Raw genomic sequence first — 18,865 nt, 5'->3', positions numbered from 1 at the left:
CAAACAATAACAAAATTTTTAAAGTTTGAGAATTGCAATTTATAGGCGCTTGAAAACTGTTTATGACGATAACAATAATGCAAGCTCACATTGCAGTCAAAAAATGACGCAAATGATTAAGAATTTGAAATTTACGGTTGAAAACGCATCCCGTACAGCATGCACTTTCAGACTTCTAGTAATTCTCAAAGTTAAAGGAAATGAAAGATCAATTTTCATCCAAAGTTCAAGTTGCCTTGCACAATTGAATCAAGGAAAAATCAGAAAGTTTCTTCGTAAACTGCAAAATGAAAAATAGGTTTAGAAAAGGCGGTTGATTATGTTGAAAAATTAATTTATAAGTTTAAAGTAAAAATGAATGTACTACATTTTGAAATCAATTTCATAACTCTATCTGGTCCCGAACTTATGTAATTTGTATATGTATGTAAATTATAATTAATATATATATATATGTGAACATATATAAAAAAATTTAAAGCGATGTTGCAATAATTTATGCCCGCGAGAAGGAGCGTGTGCATCGCGAAGCTCAGGGTGAGCTTGGAAAATTGCAGAATCGCGCGGGATCATTGATAGAGATGCGTAACAATTTGATATATAATCGGCGGCACTCGCTTTTCTTCGCCGACGTTTCGCGCGAACGAGCGTAAACACGGAACGAATTCCACCGCGCGGTGGAAACAAACGGCGCTTTATCCCGGAATCCCGGTATTCGCCTTGCCCGCGAATAATTTAGGATTTAATTCGCTCGACGCCCGATAAAGGCTTTGTGCTCTCGGCGCTATTGTTTTCTTCGTTTGGCTGATTCGGGAGGAAAACCGTGCGGCCTCGCGCCCGCTCGCACGCACGCACGCGCGCGCACGTAACGTATATTATTAATTCTCACCTCCTCCTCCCCTCTTCCTCCTACCGCCGCCCGTTTATTATCCACGCCAATATTTGACCCCGGAGTAATATTCATTTTACACACGGTCCGCTAAATAGTTACATGAATTACGTAGCGGAGCTTAGATATTTATGAATTGCAAACACGATCATATATACTGTGGGTTGTTGAACCACCTTTTGGTTACCGATGCTATTTGGGAAGTTAAAAATGGTACGCAAATTAAAAATGATAATTTTAATATCGACATATCTACAATTCGGAAATAAATAAACGAGAGCGTTGTTATTGCTTTCGTTTATTATAAAAATTTAATTTCCCATTAACACACTACCGCGATAAATTTTTAATGTATATTTAATTACGAACAGCACTTAACATTGGCGAGCTCGAAAAACAGGCGTACTAACTCAGAGGCATAAAACAATTTTTGATCAATTCAGAAGAACGATATGATAAAAACTGTGTCTCCTATTTTCGCGCGGTGTGTGACGCGTTCTAAGATTCACAGTTATTTCTGAAGAAGTTTCACGTTAGTTTCCGATAGAGATCCGCCTCTACCGGCGAGCGAGTAAACGCCGCGCTTTGTCTCGCGGGGTGATTTTATCGATCCCGCGGCAGCGATGAGGAGAGTAGCAGTTAAAACGCAGGATCGAGGGAGAAATCAAAGTAGAAAAAAAAGGGCAACCGCGACCGGTCGATTAGGAAGAAACGCGATAATCATCAGCCGCGTGCCCCGTCGTTCCCACATCGCGACCTTATCAACCTCGTCGTCGTACGGGACCGGGGTTAAAATTAAGAAAACTCACGCGACCGCGCCGTAGGGTACTACAACATTATGCGCCTTCAAGGCGGTATTATCGAATTAAATTGAATGCCACCCGCGAGACGAGGGCGAAATTGCGACCAATCGCATGCGCGAAAAACCGCGGTGGTTATAATTGCGCGGCCGAATTAGGCCACGGAATCGATATCGCGTGTATTTTGACCACTTTCCTTTGCTTTTCATTATTCCTTGGCTACATAATCGTCTTATCTACAAAAATCAGATTGTGTAGTTTCTATTTGTTCGTGATTAGATATTATTAATAAATTAATATTTTTTACGTAAGTTTCATGTATAATTTTCTTAGAACTGTTATACTTTTGCTGGGAAACGTCACGAAATGTTTTAAATGTGCAGAACGTTATAAATGTTTATATATAAGGCTGATTAAACGCCAACTTTTTTATTCAACAGTTTAATAAATATATTTTACCAATTAAGCTTTATTAACATTTTTTTAAAGTACGATCTACCTAATAATAGCTTAAGAGAAAATGGGGTTCTAATCTAATTTATTTAAACTTTACTTCGTCGAACTTTTTCATTATTTCCCACAGATGTCAAGAGAATACCGTTGTTTCTGTATATCAGTATATGATAGAAACAAAAGTAGAAGCATATCTGCGAATTTTTATATCACATAAGTTAATGACATCAGAAGTAAATCAATCCGCGAGTACAACGTACAACGAGCAGCGGCAAAAATTAAAGTGACGCACGCGAGCATCGCGACGAGTCGAGATCGAGGCTCTTTCGAGTTCCGCAAAGTATATATTATTGAATTAAGCCCATTCCGTCTCACCCCCGGAGTGCTATCCCGCGGTGGTGAGGATCGCGTGTCGCTCGAGCCGCGGAATCGAGCAGCGACAAATCGCAATCGCGGGCGCGTTTAAAGGCACGTAAGAGCGCCAAACGCGACAGTACGACACGTTGATCGTCGTATTGTCGTACACCTGCCGGTGTATAATGATTGTTGACGCGCGAGAAAACGAGAAAAAGGGGATAATTAATACGGTTATCAATCCGCGGGGTTGAACTTATCAAGGTGCAAGAGTACTCTGGGCTATCTCGGAGTATCGATCGACCTTTACGCCGCATAATTATTGCCAGATAGAAACGCGCGTATAAATAATTCCTAGATCATGGGCCCGCAATGACAGTGCGATGCATTATTAATTACTCACTCTCGTAAATGCATTCTCGGGCGCAATAATAACCACGATGACGATGATAACGGTATACATGTGTACATGTAAAAGCGACGATATTGTGTGCCACAAGACAATTTAACTGGGCGCCAGGTAATATTGTCTATCCACACGAATCGTGAACAATTATGGCGCATGCAGATTTTTATGCGATCGTAATCTCTTCGCGTGGTTGTAGATTATAGATTTTCCACGTTCCGTAAATTCGGTCAGGCAACTTAGATAAAAAAAACAAGATATCTGTATACGTTGTTTAAATATCTCTTTTGAAATATTTGTGTGTATTTATATATATGTATGGTAGTGGTATATTGATTGGAAGAGATTGGGTCAGGATAAATCGAGTGTGTAATAATTGTCGCCAATCTAGTTTCTAATTAATATATCGGTGATAAGACAAGAGGTTATTGGTTGTGTGTGATTGATGTGACGAGAGGATAAATTGAGTTACCGGCACAAACATTTATATCCAGAGACGTTCGTCACGTATGTCAAAGGCTAAATAATGCAAGTAATACTAAATTAACTCGGACGCCAGAGGGATATACCAGTAAAAAATTGACAGAGATCAAGGATAAGCTAAATTGAGAATCGTGTATGCGATACGATAAAAGTTTTACGTTTGACCTCGGATATTTGTGTTATACGCCCGTACATGGAATATCCCGAAGCGTTATATCGAGCTATATAAATGTATTGATGCGACTACAATTGCCAGACGTTATCGTTTCGTATTATTTTTAAATAGCTCCATTTATTGATGATATTTTAACAGCTTGATTCAGGTTTTATAGATATCTTAAATACGAAATTATTTTTAACGCCGCATGATAACGTCGTTTGCTCAGGTTTAAAGTTGTTTGCGTTTCATCAAAATTTTATTAAGAAATCTATGATACGCTTATTCTGGGATACGACACTCGAGGATCTTTGCCCGCGGAAATGTCTTTCGCCGCAATCGCGCAAGTAACCTCGTTAGAAGCTTTTTACATGGCTCGCGGGAGACTACTACAAAGTAAGTTAGAGAAGTTTGTGGGTGTTCGAGGATAGTTTTTGGAGTGTTGGAAAAGTAGGTTTTGTATCCATACTTTAATGATGCCACGTCGAATTTGTAGCGTTACGTCACAACCGCGAGAGCTCGCTTCTTCTTTTTTCTTCTGTCTTCTTATATATGTTTTTCACACCATGCCGCTGAAAAGTGCGGAATATTCGCGCGAAAATTCTCTAGAACCCCTTTAACAGTATCACACGGCGCATTTAGAATGTTCCACCGTATGGAAGCTCATTAATCTTCCTGTATATGCATACGCGGTATATCATTATAGTACCGGTGAAAAATAACTTGCGCAAGAAGAGAGACTTTATGCTAAAAGGAAAGAGAGAGAGAGAGAGAGGAGAGAGAGCAAGAAAGAGAGATAAAAAGACAGAGCGAGCTCTCTCGCATGACATATTGAGCAAATGTCCCGCTTCCGACGTGAATTCTCGAGACACGTGCGAATTACCCCAACCGGTAATCAAATAGTAACCGAGTAAAAAGAGGTGACGTAACATTGGGAATGCTTGAGGGGGTGAAATGTCCCCGAAAACGCGACTTAAGCACGATGTACGTTGGCAAATCCGCCGTCTGCTCTCGGTGAGTTCCGGCTGAGAAAAAGTCGATTACGTCCTTTTATTCGACGTTAATTGGCAGGAGCTGACAATCGAGCGAATGGCCGTGCAAGGAAGGAGCGAGGGAAGGAAAAAGAAAGCGAAAGATAGAGCGAGAATAAAAATTTATTATTTTGGATCGGACAAGTTTGATCGGAACAAAACAGATACATTAAATAACATGAATAAGAAAAGATAAACAAAGAAACTGAATTATCGATTACGTAAAAATAAAAATTTTCCTTTTATAATATTTTAAATTAATCCATTTGTATTTCTTTACTTTTAATTCTTCTCCTTTAAAACTTGATAATTTAAATGTATTAATAATCACTTTTAATAGAGCGATTATTATTTTATTCAAAAAATAGCCATAAAAGAAAGAAGATATAGAGTATTAGATGAGAAATCGTATTGAATGTAACGTCTGAATATTTACATAATACGAAAGCGAATTTAACGCTCGAATAGTAATAAAACGTTTGTCTGCAAACTGCTCTTTATTGCAGAGTATCAATGTTCCCGTAGCAAGAACAAAAAAAGAAACCGCTACAAAAAAATCCGCCTCCCTATAATGCAATCAGCATTTTTATTCGAATGATATTACTCCGCTCGAGCGAGAGACGGTCGAGCGAGAATTCTTCCTTTGTCAGGCACGACGTTCGTTTCGCCGTTAAATGCAAATTTAATTAGAAACTTGTCAAACGACACGCTTAAGCGAGCAAATGAATCGGAGTGGCTGCCGAAAGGATTTGTACGCTTAATCGTCGACTGTAATTGCGCGGCCGCTATACACAGCGGCATATCAATTTTTATTCCCTTTTCACTCCTTCTTCCATCGACCCCCGCGGCATCACGTCGGCCATCAATGAACCCCTGGCGGTCTTTCAATCGCGCTCGCATTTAATTCCACGTGTGGTCGTCTTTGAAATGCTCTCCTTTTGCATCACGCTTTCTCGTGAATCGCGAATAAATTGAATCGTTGTGATTAATCCTTTGCCGGCATTCGAGAATATCGCAACCTACAAGAGAGAAGCTCTCTTTCTAATTACACTTCAAGTGCCACTCACTCCCTCAATTTTTGTATTCTACTTCTTATTTGGATTTAAGGATCTGAAGCTCCTTAAAAGTTTTCTTAATTTATCCCGCGTAAAAACAGCGATGAGCCCGTCTCGCCGTGCATTTACCATCCTTAATCCGCTACAAAAAACCTGGCTGGGGTAAATTTGAATCGGTACGCGACGTCGAATTAATCGTCGATTAAGAAACTTCGCACAGTCGATCGATGATCATTAGCATCCTCAGCCAGAGATTAATGAAATTATTCAGCACTCTTTCCTCGCCGGACAATCTTGCGCTCCGGTGTCATCGATAAGCTCGCTGCATCAATCATATCCCCATCGAGCGTGCCGATCTTTTCCGAAACCGGGACACAGGCGGGTGGCACTGGAGAACGCTGGCACGCGGAAGCATCGTGTCGCAAACTTTTAAAATCGCGTCTCACAACAGCGATGTTTATTTAATACAATCATGGCGCCGATGCACCGCCCGGTTTTCATCCATCACGGTGACCGCCTTCGTCGTTTCTTTCGGTATTATTATTAAGGCTTACCGCAGCAGGGAGAGAGAGAGAGAGATACCGAGGCGGGATAAGGAGTAGCGGTCCGCGGAAAGTGCAGACTATTACATCATTATGCGTGATATATCGCGAGCGAGCCGCGGCGTTATTAATCACAGCCGCGGGAGATAAATTCCGATGCAATCGGCGCGGCTACGTACGTACCGCGATAACGGCTAAAAATATGCGGCTGGATCCCGCTAGATTTACAACCATCCCGCGAATATCGTTGCGCTAAAGCCAGTTCTACAATACGTCGCAAACGATGGCAACTGCCAGTTGAAAAGTGTTAAGAGTTCGCCAACTCTCTTTTGACAACCGCAATTGACAAGCGCAACGTGGAAATAACACTTTTCAACTAACAGTTGCCATCGTTTGCGACATATTGTAGAGCTGGCTTTACTCCACCGGCCATCCACCAACCATCCACCGGTCTGCGTTTAAGCTGGTTCTACAATAAAAGTGTTATTTCTGATTGCCAGTTACTGTCGCCAAAAAAGTTAAAAGTTCGCCAACTCTTTTTTGACAACCGCAATTGACAAACGCAACGTGGAAATAACACTTTTCAACTAGCAGTTGCCATCGTTTGCGACGTATTGTAGAACCGGCTTAAAAGGCACGCCCGGTTTTCCGGCGGTTGCACGCAGCTCGCCCGCGGGCGTTTATAAAATTATAAATTCCACGAGATAAATTTGAAAATCTCATCGCTTAGCGTTCTCCACCCCCTTCTCGTAGTGGTCGCGCAGCACTCAGCATGTTTGCTCGTCGCCTCGCGACGATGACGCGAATGTGCGACCTCTGTCACCGAGTTTTCAACGAGACCCTCAAATATTTTCGGTTGGAACGTCGTCCCCCCGTTACGTTCAGCTTATCGCCTGTATAAAATAGCGCTCTTAAATATTCATCGCCTCCGACGTCTCGAGCCTTCACCGTGGGTGCAGCCCTGCACCTAATCACGCTTTCCATCCTGGCTCTACAACCCGCGCAGCTGTTTTTTCTCTCTCTCTCTCCCCCTTTTTTTCTCTTCCTGGAAACGTATCGACTCGTTTTTTAACGACACGCCAGCCAACGTTCCCGCGCGTGCTTTCATAAATTACACATTCGCTACCTGGCTTAACAACTCGCGTATGTAATTTCTGTCATTACATACCGGCACAAGCCGAGTCGAATGTTCCTGCGTGCTTCGTAATATATCGATTTTATGATAAAAAGTTAACTCTCCCAGCTCTTGTTGTTAAGCGACGAACGATTATAATGTCTCTTTATGAAAGCCACTGGGGATACATTGATGCCCAATCTGCAATTTAACGCCAAGAGGAAGCGCAATTGATCGAACACACGCAAATCCTGTATTTAATAAAGACGTAAAGATCTCCCATTCGCCCGTTAAGGCAACGCATTCATAAGATGGTACAGGGTCTTCCTTTGTACCAATTTCTCTTCTTTCGACCCCGTCCGCTTTCCCACCTTTCCCCGAGAGTGTCTTTGTAATCAAAACGAAGTAGCTACATTCCGCGCTCGTGCAGCCAGGCTACATCTCCAGCCCGATTCCCTTTTCTCTCCCGTCCTTGCCGCTGTGCACCCTTCGATCCGACGAAGCTCCTGCGTAATCATTTTCTCTTCACTCAGCTCTGCATTCATCGAAAATATCTGACTATCAAAAGGATCTGTAAAGCCAATTTCTATGATAAATGTTACCAGACAAATGTTGCTTGCGTGGCGTTTGCCGCACCGCACAAAGGGAGATGCGCTTTTGACCGATCCCTCTTTCTGTATCCTTCCCTTCGAATTTATATCTCGCGATTCCCTTCCGCAACATCTTCGCAATAATTCAGTTTTTTAACCGTAAAAATTGCCATATCTTTCTTTATACTTCGTAAGCTTGCGTCAAAGCAGTTTCTTGTTTGTTCTTTAAACCGTGTTGTATTTATTGCACAATTGAATTTCGAGACGTAAAATTTTAGATCTTAAATTTCTCAGTTCGTAAAATTATGAAAATACGAGCTATATGCAAACAAGTTAATATTGAGACGACGTCACAGATAAAATCACTGATGAAATCACGGACACGTTGAGCCGGCTGTAATAATTAAAAATGCCAGGGCGCTTTTTCTCAAGCTTAATATTCCTACGGCTAATGCTGTATTACTATTAAAAAGAATATTTAATCCACCTCCTTTCTCCTTTTCCATCTTTATGTTAACGCTTCTTCTGCCTTCTTCTTTTTGCCTCTGTGTGCTCTCTGTCTTCCGTTCTCTCTTTTCTTTCCGCCGTTCGGAAGCTTACCCAGCAATCAAAGAGAGTAGTTACATCTCGTGTGCAATCAGTCTACTTTGTTTCCGAAGTTCTCTCCCACTCGCCCTCCAATCTGTTAAAAAACTTTTGTACGACTCCCCTTCGATCCTGTTCGAACGCGTTCCTAAGTGTAGTTAGATTGCCAATCCAGCCCGCGTCTGCGAATAAGTCCGCCCGTGTCTATCCGATCCACACGGAAACTGTCCTGTCGGTTCTCCGGATAAAGTTTTTTTTTATTTTTTACGCGAACATGAAATACATCGCGGAAACGAACGTCGTCGTACATCATATAGCGTCACGTCAAACGAGCTGTCCCGCGTAGCCTTCCCCTCGCGATTCGTCGATTCATGCATATTGTGGCATTTCTCGTTTAACTGTGTTTCACTGCATCAACATCATCTCCCAAAGACACGATGCAAGACTCGCAATCCGCATTCCCGCTTTCTTGAAAGTCATTCTCGCGTAGGATAGCAGAAGATACGCCGCCAGCGGCGTATCTTCGCGAGCTTACCATTCATTTACCTCGCAAAGGCGAGACGGAAATTGAAAATTTGTTGGGACTCCTTTGTAATCTGCGTACTGCCGCGCCGCCCCCTTATTTCACGTTTAATACCGCTTTAATTAGCCGTCGAATTTCCACCTCGTTTTTCCCTCGCTGCATTTTAATCACCGCGTGCGTAAAAACACGCCGCGCGCCCGTTAGGTCTTGATATTCCCCGGGCGGGGTTCAAAGGGCGGCTCGTAAAATAACGGCGAAGAATTACGATGGCGCTTCTCTCGCGCGCATTGTTGCTACTCGGAAGTCGTATAACTGTATAACGTGTCTCGTTCAACGAAACAACTACAGTGATGTTTATTATCGCTCGCAATGTAGGTATACGCACGAAGCGCGAGGAAACGCGGCCATATCTTTTAACGAAATACAGCGAAAGCAAGCAGAAGAGAAAAAAGGAGCGAGAAATTTCGACAACGCGATGCGCTGTGAAACTTCATAAGTGCAATATCCTCACACGTAAAGTTTTAAGAATAATCTGAGATATAGAGAGGGCTGAGAGACGTGCCCTCGGCAGAGAGATACGTCCGTTACACGGCCAGACATCGCCTTGCGAGAAATTGCACCTTCTATTCACTTGTTCTCTCTCTCTCTCTCTCTCGTCTCTCGTCCGCGCAAACTCGTGCCGGCGAGACGACCTCTCCGGTTGTAACGAATACTAAGTACACGGGTGAAAAATGTTCCCGGCTCCCCTGGCGGCCCCCGCGCCATTTTCTCGGGTCGCCGGCCTCGCTCGGACGAATCACTGTCCGACGCAACAAACGAGCCGCGCATTATTTTTACGAGAGTTCCAGTATTTCCCCGGAGGTGTCGGGAGGGACCCCTTAGCCGCGTTTTTCCCTCGCCTTCCATCTCGCCTGTCGTTCCGTCCCTCCAACGACGGGGGCCTTCTCCTCTGCGCTTTTTCTTTTCTCTCGTTCAACCGCGACGGCGCGGCGCTCGAAGGCAAAATGACTGTGAGAATTCGTTAGCGCGATGCTGAAACGAGAAATAAACAGCCTGTGCGAAAAAATATTGCGGGGGGAAAAAGTGGAGCGCGGAATCGCCGAGCGCGCACACGATTTATATGACATGAAAGTGCTCGTATCAAATAGCGATCAAACTGAATGGCATTAAAACACTGTCAAAAGTGTCGGCTCGAGCTCAATTTTGCTTAAAAAATAAAATTTCAACACACACACGCACGCACGCACACGTTCTCACAACATTTTTTTCGACTTTACTTTTTTTCCGTGACTCTCGCAATTATACCGAGATTTGAACGGAGAACGTTAATTTGAGTATATAACCGTCCCTAACTCATTCATTTAAATTTTCGTGCCTGAGTTTCGCAACTACAATCCCCGAGTATTGTTACTGCGTAACCATACGGCCGCGCCGGACGGAGCGGAAGGGTTAATTACGTAATTGGAAGCACACTCCAGCGCGGCTACTGTCGGACGGGTAATGTAGCCGAGCGTAAAACTCGACCGCGACGTAACACGGAAAACTCTTTGGGCGCGTTAAAGGGGGGCAAAGGGGGAAAGGGGAAAGGCAGCCGAGAGACGAGCGGGCGCGCGATAAATCGAGGAAGCGGCGATAAACCTCGGGGAAACGGTCGGGAGTTAACCAACGGACTTAAGTGATACGATTTAAAACGATCGCGACGGTAATGGAACGGACGAGTTTCCTTTTAACAACGAGACGCGCGTTACGAGCGTGCTGCTGCAACGCGCACGCTGGTCGCTCCCCGGAGGGGTCGCGCGGGGTCGAAAGTTAACGACCTCGAAAATACACTTCCGGCAAAAGGACGCGTTTCGTCTACGGGGGGGGGGGGGGGAAACCTTGTCTAGATGAAGGTGGAGAAGACTGGCTAGCGCCGATAGTAACGAGAGCAACAACGCCGAGGCGCGTGTTCCATTAACGGGCGACCACCTGCGAGTGAATAAACATAGTTACCGGTGTAACCACGACTCGTCGTATGCGCGACCTGGGTGCTCTTATCCCGATACACGATGCCGGTAGAATAAGCAAAACACCGCCCGACTTCGACTCGCGTAATTCAATCGAGGCTCACAGCCGCGAAACGAATGCCAGGCAGACACGAAATTGCACTCGCGAGCGAGTCTTCGGGATCGATCCCGATTCGGGTATACCACAGAACAACCCGAGACGAGAGATGTCTGTTTTTTACACGTACACTCAGTAATCTGAGAAGTTAGATCTCTAGAATTTAAAATAAGAATGGTTTTAGATACTGTCTATAATCCGATAGTTTTCAAAATAATTTTGATAAAAATAATATTTTGTCAGCAAAATAAGAATCGTTTTTTTTTTCTTGAAATTGTAATCTCACAAAGCGTCATTTTGTTATTTCGACTAAAATTTAAAAATTTTTATACGCGAATAGAGATGACTACGAAAATAAAAAAAAAACAGGTAACAATTTAATTGTTTATTTCCATTCGATTATTACCCGAGATTACTATTCGAAGTCGAATTAGAGCCATCTTGTAATCTAAATCTTGCAAATATTATTTTTAAGAGTCAGTAATTTTAATATTTCTTTATTCATTTGTATAAAATATTATAATCAATAACATATTAATTTTTAATATTTTAAACAAAAATGTTCATATCTCTTCTTAATTTCCAAAAAAAAATTCTAAGGTGGGTATATATTTCGTGATTTAACTGCTTAACGCGGATTTAAAATTTAAAAAACTTCTCGGAGATAATTTAATACGTATATAATTTTACGAAAGTATATAGCTGAAGCTGAAGTAAAGCTAAGGACTTATTAAATACAACAATAATAAGTTTCAAAAGGAGATGGAGATGTATATGCACGATATGAGCAGAAAGCGGCACTTCATGGCGAAACGATCGTTGCCGTTCACCGTTCCACTTCCGTTTAACGGACGCTCGCGCGTATATACGTGACTTTAATTTCTGACGCGGGGGAGAGTACGTCCGACGCGGAAAAAAAGGCAGCGGAAATCGATACTTCGTGTAATGCATTCAAACAGTTACGTGACGTAAAATATCGCGGATAAATATAACGCGCGCGCCGTTTCGAATTTCCTGTAATTAAAAAATCGCGCGATCTCACGTGCGCGCGCGCGTCCCGGATGTTCCTCCGCGTCGGATTTTCTGCAATTAAATGTCACGTAAATAAACGTGAATTTCGCGCAAGTAAATAAAATCGCACGGTGGATATTAATCAAAACGTATTAAAAGAGTAAGCTGTCCGCGTAACATATGTAATATACGTCGTCTATACGTGCGCAAACATGCCGCGTTATATATTCTTCAAATATTAATATTACGAATTACTGCCTTATCTATGCGTATATAAATGTAAAATGCAAATATGTATAAAAAGTGCATACATATTAACCGAGTAATTAATATCGAAAATCGCTTATGATTCATTAAACTCATAATTTATCAAAATATGTAAATTGGCACCAACCAAATGAACGGCAATTAAAATAAAATTACGGCCGATATCGGACGGTTTTACGTTTAATTAATTACCTCCCGGAAGCTTTCCCTAACTTTTGAAATCAGATTCCACCGCGCGGTGCGAGACCTGTCTTCTCCGAGGAGGAACCGTCACGCGGGATGGGAGAATAAAGCGGACGGCACCTCGTTGCCGCGATCGCAATCTTAAAAATCGCGGAGATGCGGGACGGGCAAATCCACGCTCGTGCACGGATCAGATAACGCATTAATCGCGGCTTATCGCCGCATCGAACGTGCACGTCAAGTGCGCGGCCCGGCTGCGCTCAAGTTTATATACCCTCTCCTCCGTTCAACCCTCCCCGGGCGGGTTTACTCTCCTCGGATAACACGCGTGTCACGCGCCCGAGAGGGTCGTCGTTACGTTGATTAGATATACACAGATAACGGCGATGCTTGCCGCTGGCATGCCTCTGTCCTTAGAATAAGAGCGGAGCGAGCGGTGTCGGGGCGAGATAAGTGGAACTATCCACGGTGTGGTCAGACCGCGGGCAGATAAGCGGTCCGGGATCAGCCGCGCCGGTCAAGTACGTTTACCAGCCGTGCTAAAAATCGGTTAACGTCAGCGGAACATGTGACGATTCAGCCGCTAATTGCGCGACCCCCCTCGCGTGCACGCGCTCCTTTTAATTGCCGAATGTAATTGCGCCTCCGCAAACGCAAATTGTACCTACATAATTGTGTACTCGCGAGTATGCTTATAATTCCTTTTTCCAAGCGCTGCTGGAGATATCCGTTTCTTTTCGGCATTGTAAAATTTCATCGTTGCCGCGGCAATCGCCATTGAAGTCCGACCTTTGAATATCGTATCAATTTACTCACAGAGTACGCGAAGCGGAAGCCTTAAACCTCTCAGGAGGATTAATTCGGCGCAGCGCCGCGCGCGCTATACACGGCGATCTGATCTCGACGATTAGATCCTAAGATGATTGAGAGGAAAACGTTTTTAATCCTCACGTGCGAGTCGCAAAACGAATCCCTTTACGTTTTATTTCACAGATGAATTGACTTAGCAGGGAGGGATTATCGCGCGTGGCAAGTAGTTCGTGAAAGAGGATTACGCGTCAAAAGAATGAATAGTAAGAACGAGCCCGGGGAAAAGCAGCTGATGTAACAAGCGTTCTGTAATTAAGCCGGTGATAATTGCGCTTTTAATGTCCCTCGCATCTTCTCGCGGAACAACCGCTTCTCCTTTTCTCGACGATGTTCGACTGACCCAAGACAAATCGAACACTGGAAGCGTCGATTCGGAACAAAGTTCGTTGTCTTCCCTAAGTGAAGCGAGTATTGATTAGCACACCTTGATCCTTGATAACGATTTCGAGAAGTTTGGGTAATTAAGATAATGTGATAAACGATAAAGTGTCTGTAAGTAATGGTATATCTATTATATAATTAATAACACGAATTAATGAATACAAATGGAAGAAAAAAAAATATTTAAGACCAATTGCATTTGCGAATTAAATAAAGTTGCTAATACAGAGTCTAATTTTTATATTCTTTGGTGTTGACTTATCTTTATACATTTGTGTCTCTAGACTCTAGAAAAATAAAAGGAATTAAAGGAAAATATTTAGTTTTGTTTATAATTTATAACATGGTTTTTTTATCTGATATTTCGTTTCGAGATAGCATTTCGGGGTCGCATTTCGACCTCGCAAACATGTTGCCTCAGCTGTATCATAAAAGCCGAAAACAGTCCATTATCATTATCAACGCGGAAATCTTTCCCTTGCGCGAGCGCGCGAGATTGCCACGATGCGCCCATATAATTTTGGTGTTATATCTTATCAAAGATCTCGACGTATGACATCCCTTTGATCTTTTCGTAATCCCCGGCAGACGTAATCCCGAAGTCCGATCTGATTCCTTTCCGTCCGCGTCATCCGCGTCGGTGGAATTACATTAAGTCCGCGCACAATCGCGATGACGTCTGGATTTCGTTGAAACTTTGCTAATGACGAAAGTCAGAGATTTCGCGACTGGTGTTTATTTAAGCCGCGCGCGCGAGAGGCTTTCCAGTTTGATTTACGATCGCTATATCGAGCGTCGAGAGTCGAGTGTTCCCCGGCGTGGAAGATACTTTCGCTCGGTGCACCGGAGATCCGAGCCGAGTGCATTTCCGTAAAATCACATCTCGGGCACATAACGGTCTTGTAAACAGCGGTTGGCGGAAACCCGGCAGTTCGCTTCGGCGAACTGTCAGACGACAACTGGCATGAACAAGCACCTGCGAACGCGCAAATGGAAATTAATGGGTCCTGTTTCAGATCGGCCGTTCAGTCGATCCAATCGACATTCCTGTTCGAAGCCCACCGCGGTCCTTACGTCGCCGCTGGCCCTCGTCATTCGCCTCGACATCCGTTCCTCCATTTCCTGACCCGTCAATATAGCCGGTCGGTCCTCAAAGTTTGCCTAATGAGGCTCATTCAGCACGATCGGACCCGGTACACGCAGCCAGAGAGCACCACTCCCATTATCAGGCCCCCTCCCCCTCTCCGGTCAGCAAGCTCCGAAACTGCGGCTGCCTAGGATTCCAATCCTGATCTATTCTATCCCTCTGTTGCCGTCATACGTTTCGGTAATGAGCCACTAATTGGCAATTGCGTTGAATTGCACCCTAGACGCGCGCCCAACAAGATTCGATTCTATCCCCGTGCTGTTACACCGTGCCCTTTTAGACGGCGCCAAAGCGTTCTTGCGTGAAACGAGCGGCCTCGCTCTGATGGCCGTGAGCGTTATAGCTCCGATACGACGTTTATCGTTACGGTCCTCGAAATCGACTCGACGTGAAAAGACTCGAGGCTTTCGAAATGCAACTTTGAGGACGAGATATTATTCCTAATATATAGGAAGCATTAGCGACTGAAATTGATCAAGCGCTTTGAAGGCTGCAAAGAAATTCTTTAGAAATTTATTATATTTCAGAAATACAGGTTTCCCCCGCTATCGGAAAACTTTGCTGTAAAACTTTTCGTAAGCCGGAACGGCGTAAAACGAAGAAGCAATTACCATTAATTTATATGGAAAATTATTTACCCTTTAGACGGGCGAGTTTTTTTATTACTTTTTTATGATTTTTATTTATAACTTCCATATATGTATTGAAATTTTATACTACGAAAAATAAGTGGAGCCTAAAAATAGGCTTTCCGTCCTCCAGTCGAAAATTTTTCTGTCGAATCGCCGGAAATTCACCCGAAAAACCAAAGAAACGACAAACCTGATAATATTATGCGCTTTATTTAACGAGAATTATTCTCGCAAAATATTCTGGCAGAATCATTAAAATTAAAATGATTATCAACCGAAAAAATGCGGGCTACAGAAGTAACGCCGCGCAGGTGGTCTGCGGGTAATAAATTACCCGTAAGCGGTAACGGTGAGCTGCGACGGTCAGGTGCACCGACAAAAACCAACTAGAATGGATTATTAATTACGATATTACGTCGACGCGCCGTCCGAAGGGACCGAAGAGCTCGGGGTAGGGCCGTAGGGGGAAAATGAAACCCGGTTCTTCCACGGTATGCGTGCGCTTTGTCCCGACAACGGGATTCTCGTCCAAATTAGGCAATTGTTGGTTACGGCGAAATGTACTTTTCCGTCGTTGAATTGGCCATTCAATCCCGCTGCAGCGCGAAACAACGCTCGTCCGGCCTCCCACAGGCCCAATTTCTCTCGACTCGCTCGTCGGACACGGTCGGATAATTATTTCATCACCGACGAACGGAAACGGACGAAAAGAGATCATTAATGGCACTTTCCTATCGGGTGTATTAATTTCCGTCATTAATCGGCGGCGATTGCGCGAAATCTCCGGGTTTTCTCTGTTTAAAACAGATTGATGCGCGGATGCTTTAGGGCGGTTCGTGGAAAATATAATTATTCAAATTCTGTCTAAAGCCACAATTAATATTAATTCTTTCGGAGTAATTTTATTGAACTAGGATTTTTTTTAGTTTCTAAGAGATTAAAAGTATGGCGAGTATAAAATATTATTACGTCCTTAATTTTAAACGTCACATAACGAAAATGACTAACTGACACGTCGTTTATACGAAGTCTCTTGCAAAAAGAACGGAAATTTATATGATAAAAATTACGTACGAAAAATCGTGACGGATTGCAACGTTGCAAAATAAAACAAAACAATTTTATTCAGACACGTTTATGTAAACGATGTCCGAGACTAACATTTCAAACGGAAACAATTTCATCTAGGCGTTTTATTTGAACGATGCCCGAGATGCTCTCTTTACGAGATCGACACTTTAAACGAAAAACTGCCAATCGATACAGACGCAGGGAATAAAGCGCTTCACGTTCAATTAATTTAACCCATACGTTTATATCCGATAACTGGTGTATTTTAATCGAGTGCCATGCTCGTAACAATTATCATCGACGCTATCTCGATATCGCGAGAGTATACGCTTTTCGTCAATTATATCCGAACGAAATACAATAGCTGGTGTATAACAGGGAGAAACGAGTTTGGAGATATGATTGGCGCTACTAATTATGAGAAAAAAAAATCGGTACGCGCGATCTATCGATGAAAATATTAGCGTCCCTCATTTGTGTTCACGTCCCCCGAACTTTAATGAACATTTGACCGTCGTTAAGGGCATCCGGGACTTACCATCATGGTCTGTAAAAACTTCAACTTCCGGCCGAACTTCCAACGGATCCGCTCAGTTTCCAAACTCCAGTAACTTCAACATCCATTTCTCAGTTGAGTCACCTCATTAACTTCACCTTGCAATTTAAATCCAGATCTAATTTTGCTGCGCCCGTTCCAATATCTGTCCCGGAAGCGACGCGGTCATTAGAATATTTTGAAGTTTCCTTTTCGCTATTTTCCCTTCTCTTTATATCTTCATCATTATGTTTAATTCTTTCAGTCCACGTGGGACATTATTCGAAATCTTCTTTCAAGGGAACGAGAATCTGCTTAGTATTCCGAGTTTGCTTCGTCTTAAATCTTAAGTAAAAATTTTTTCTTACTTGAAGGACTTAAAAAAACGATTTTTAAAAAACGATATTTTTATATAAACTCCACCTATGAAATATCCATTTTGTTTTTTTTTTCTTGCTGATGATCTCAGCTCGCTCACACGCGAACCCCCTGGGTTGTAAGAATAAGGTCAATTTAGAAATTTCTACGGTAAATGTTTACGCTAACAATAAGTGCTATATACCTGTTATCAGACTTAATGCTCACTGTTTCAAATGGGTGTAACAATATTGCTTTAAATAGCTATGCCCGTTAGCTCAACTCGCGCACGCTTTTCACTCATTACAGTTGTTTGTTGTCTGTATATACATTTTGTGTGTTTTTAGAGGTCTCGCCTTAGATAATGAACGCCTCTGCTGCTGCCACAACTATCGTCCCATTAGTTTATATTCCGCGATACAGTGTAAAATTTTGCCTCTACCCGCCACACATGTTACACACACACACGAAGGGAAGTTCCAGCTCGAAGTTAGAAAGCCGGAACATCGGAGGGAAATATCAGAGACAAGTCGAGTCGCGACGACGAACGGACGGACGGACGTTATACACGCGCGAGAGATACGCGACCGCTAATTGCGTTTGTCATACCGATAATTAATAATGCGCCGCTCGACGCCGACGACTGACCGGCGAATTAAATGCATTAACGACGATAATCGGGTTGCGGTGAATGCCAAATCGAAAATACACCGATGGGAGTTATTGAATGCAAACGAGGCCGCGATCAATCATCCGGCTCAGCTACTGGCTTTCGACGTCCGTAATGACGTTCCGGCGCTTTGCATTGCTATCACTGATCAGGAAGAAGGAGAAGAGGGAGGCGAAACGGCGAGCGAGTTTCTCCGCTCGGGAAACAAAACCGAGGAGAATTAAATAGATGACGGGACTCTCAATTGCTCGGTTTACACAGCAAATCGTGTATCGAAAAAAAGCCATCGTCGTGAAACGCATAAAATTGATCGACAATGAATTGTAAATGCACTCTGTATAAGCCATTACCTATTCGCTTCGATTGGTTATACGCTGATCGCATAGCAAAAGATACCGCACGACTGTCCTCCGCTTATCTTTCATCGCTGAGATTCCATACGATAGATCGATTTAATGCATCGCTTTGAAGCGATATCGTAACTACTGTTAAGAAAAAGGGCAACAGAGTGGCAGTAGTAATAATGATAGAAAAGTGAACGATAGTCGGACGATAGAGAACAAGGGTAGCAAGAATCACACTAGTTCCTCATTAACATTCCGCGTAGCGCCTTTCCCGCGCATCCACGCTCGCATCCTTCGACACACGAACGCTTA

At 43.2% G+C, this 18,865-nt stretch overlaps 1 protein-coding gene across 4 annotated transcripts in view; it reads left to right on the top strand.

Moving 5' to 3' along the window:
* The window catches only part of LOC112466700 (agrin-like), a 109,802-nt gene that overhangs the window by 50,926 nt on the left and 40,011 nt on the right, over positions 1-18,865 (top strand). The window lies entirely within an intron of this gene.

The sequence above is a fragment of the Temnothorax curvispinosus genome, unplaced genomic scaffold (assembly GCF_003070985.1).
Source record: "Temnothorax curvispinosus isolate PA1 unplaced genomic scaffold, ASM307098v1 QBEX01016509.1, whole genome shotgun sequence".
Lineage (NCBI taxonomy): Eukaryota > Metazoa > Arthropoda > Insecta > Hymenoptera > Formicidae > Temnothorax > Temnothorax curvispinosus.
This window is presented reverse-complemented; position numbering and strand designations above follow the sequence as displayed.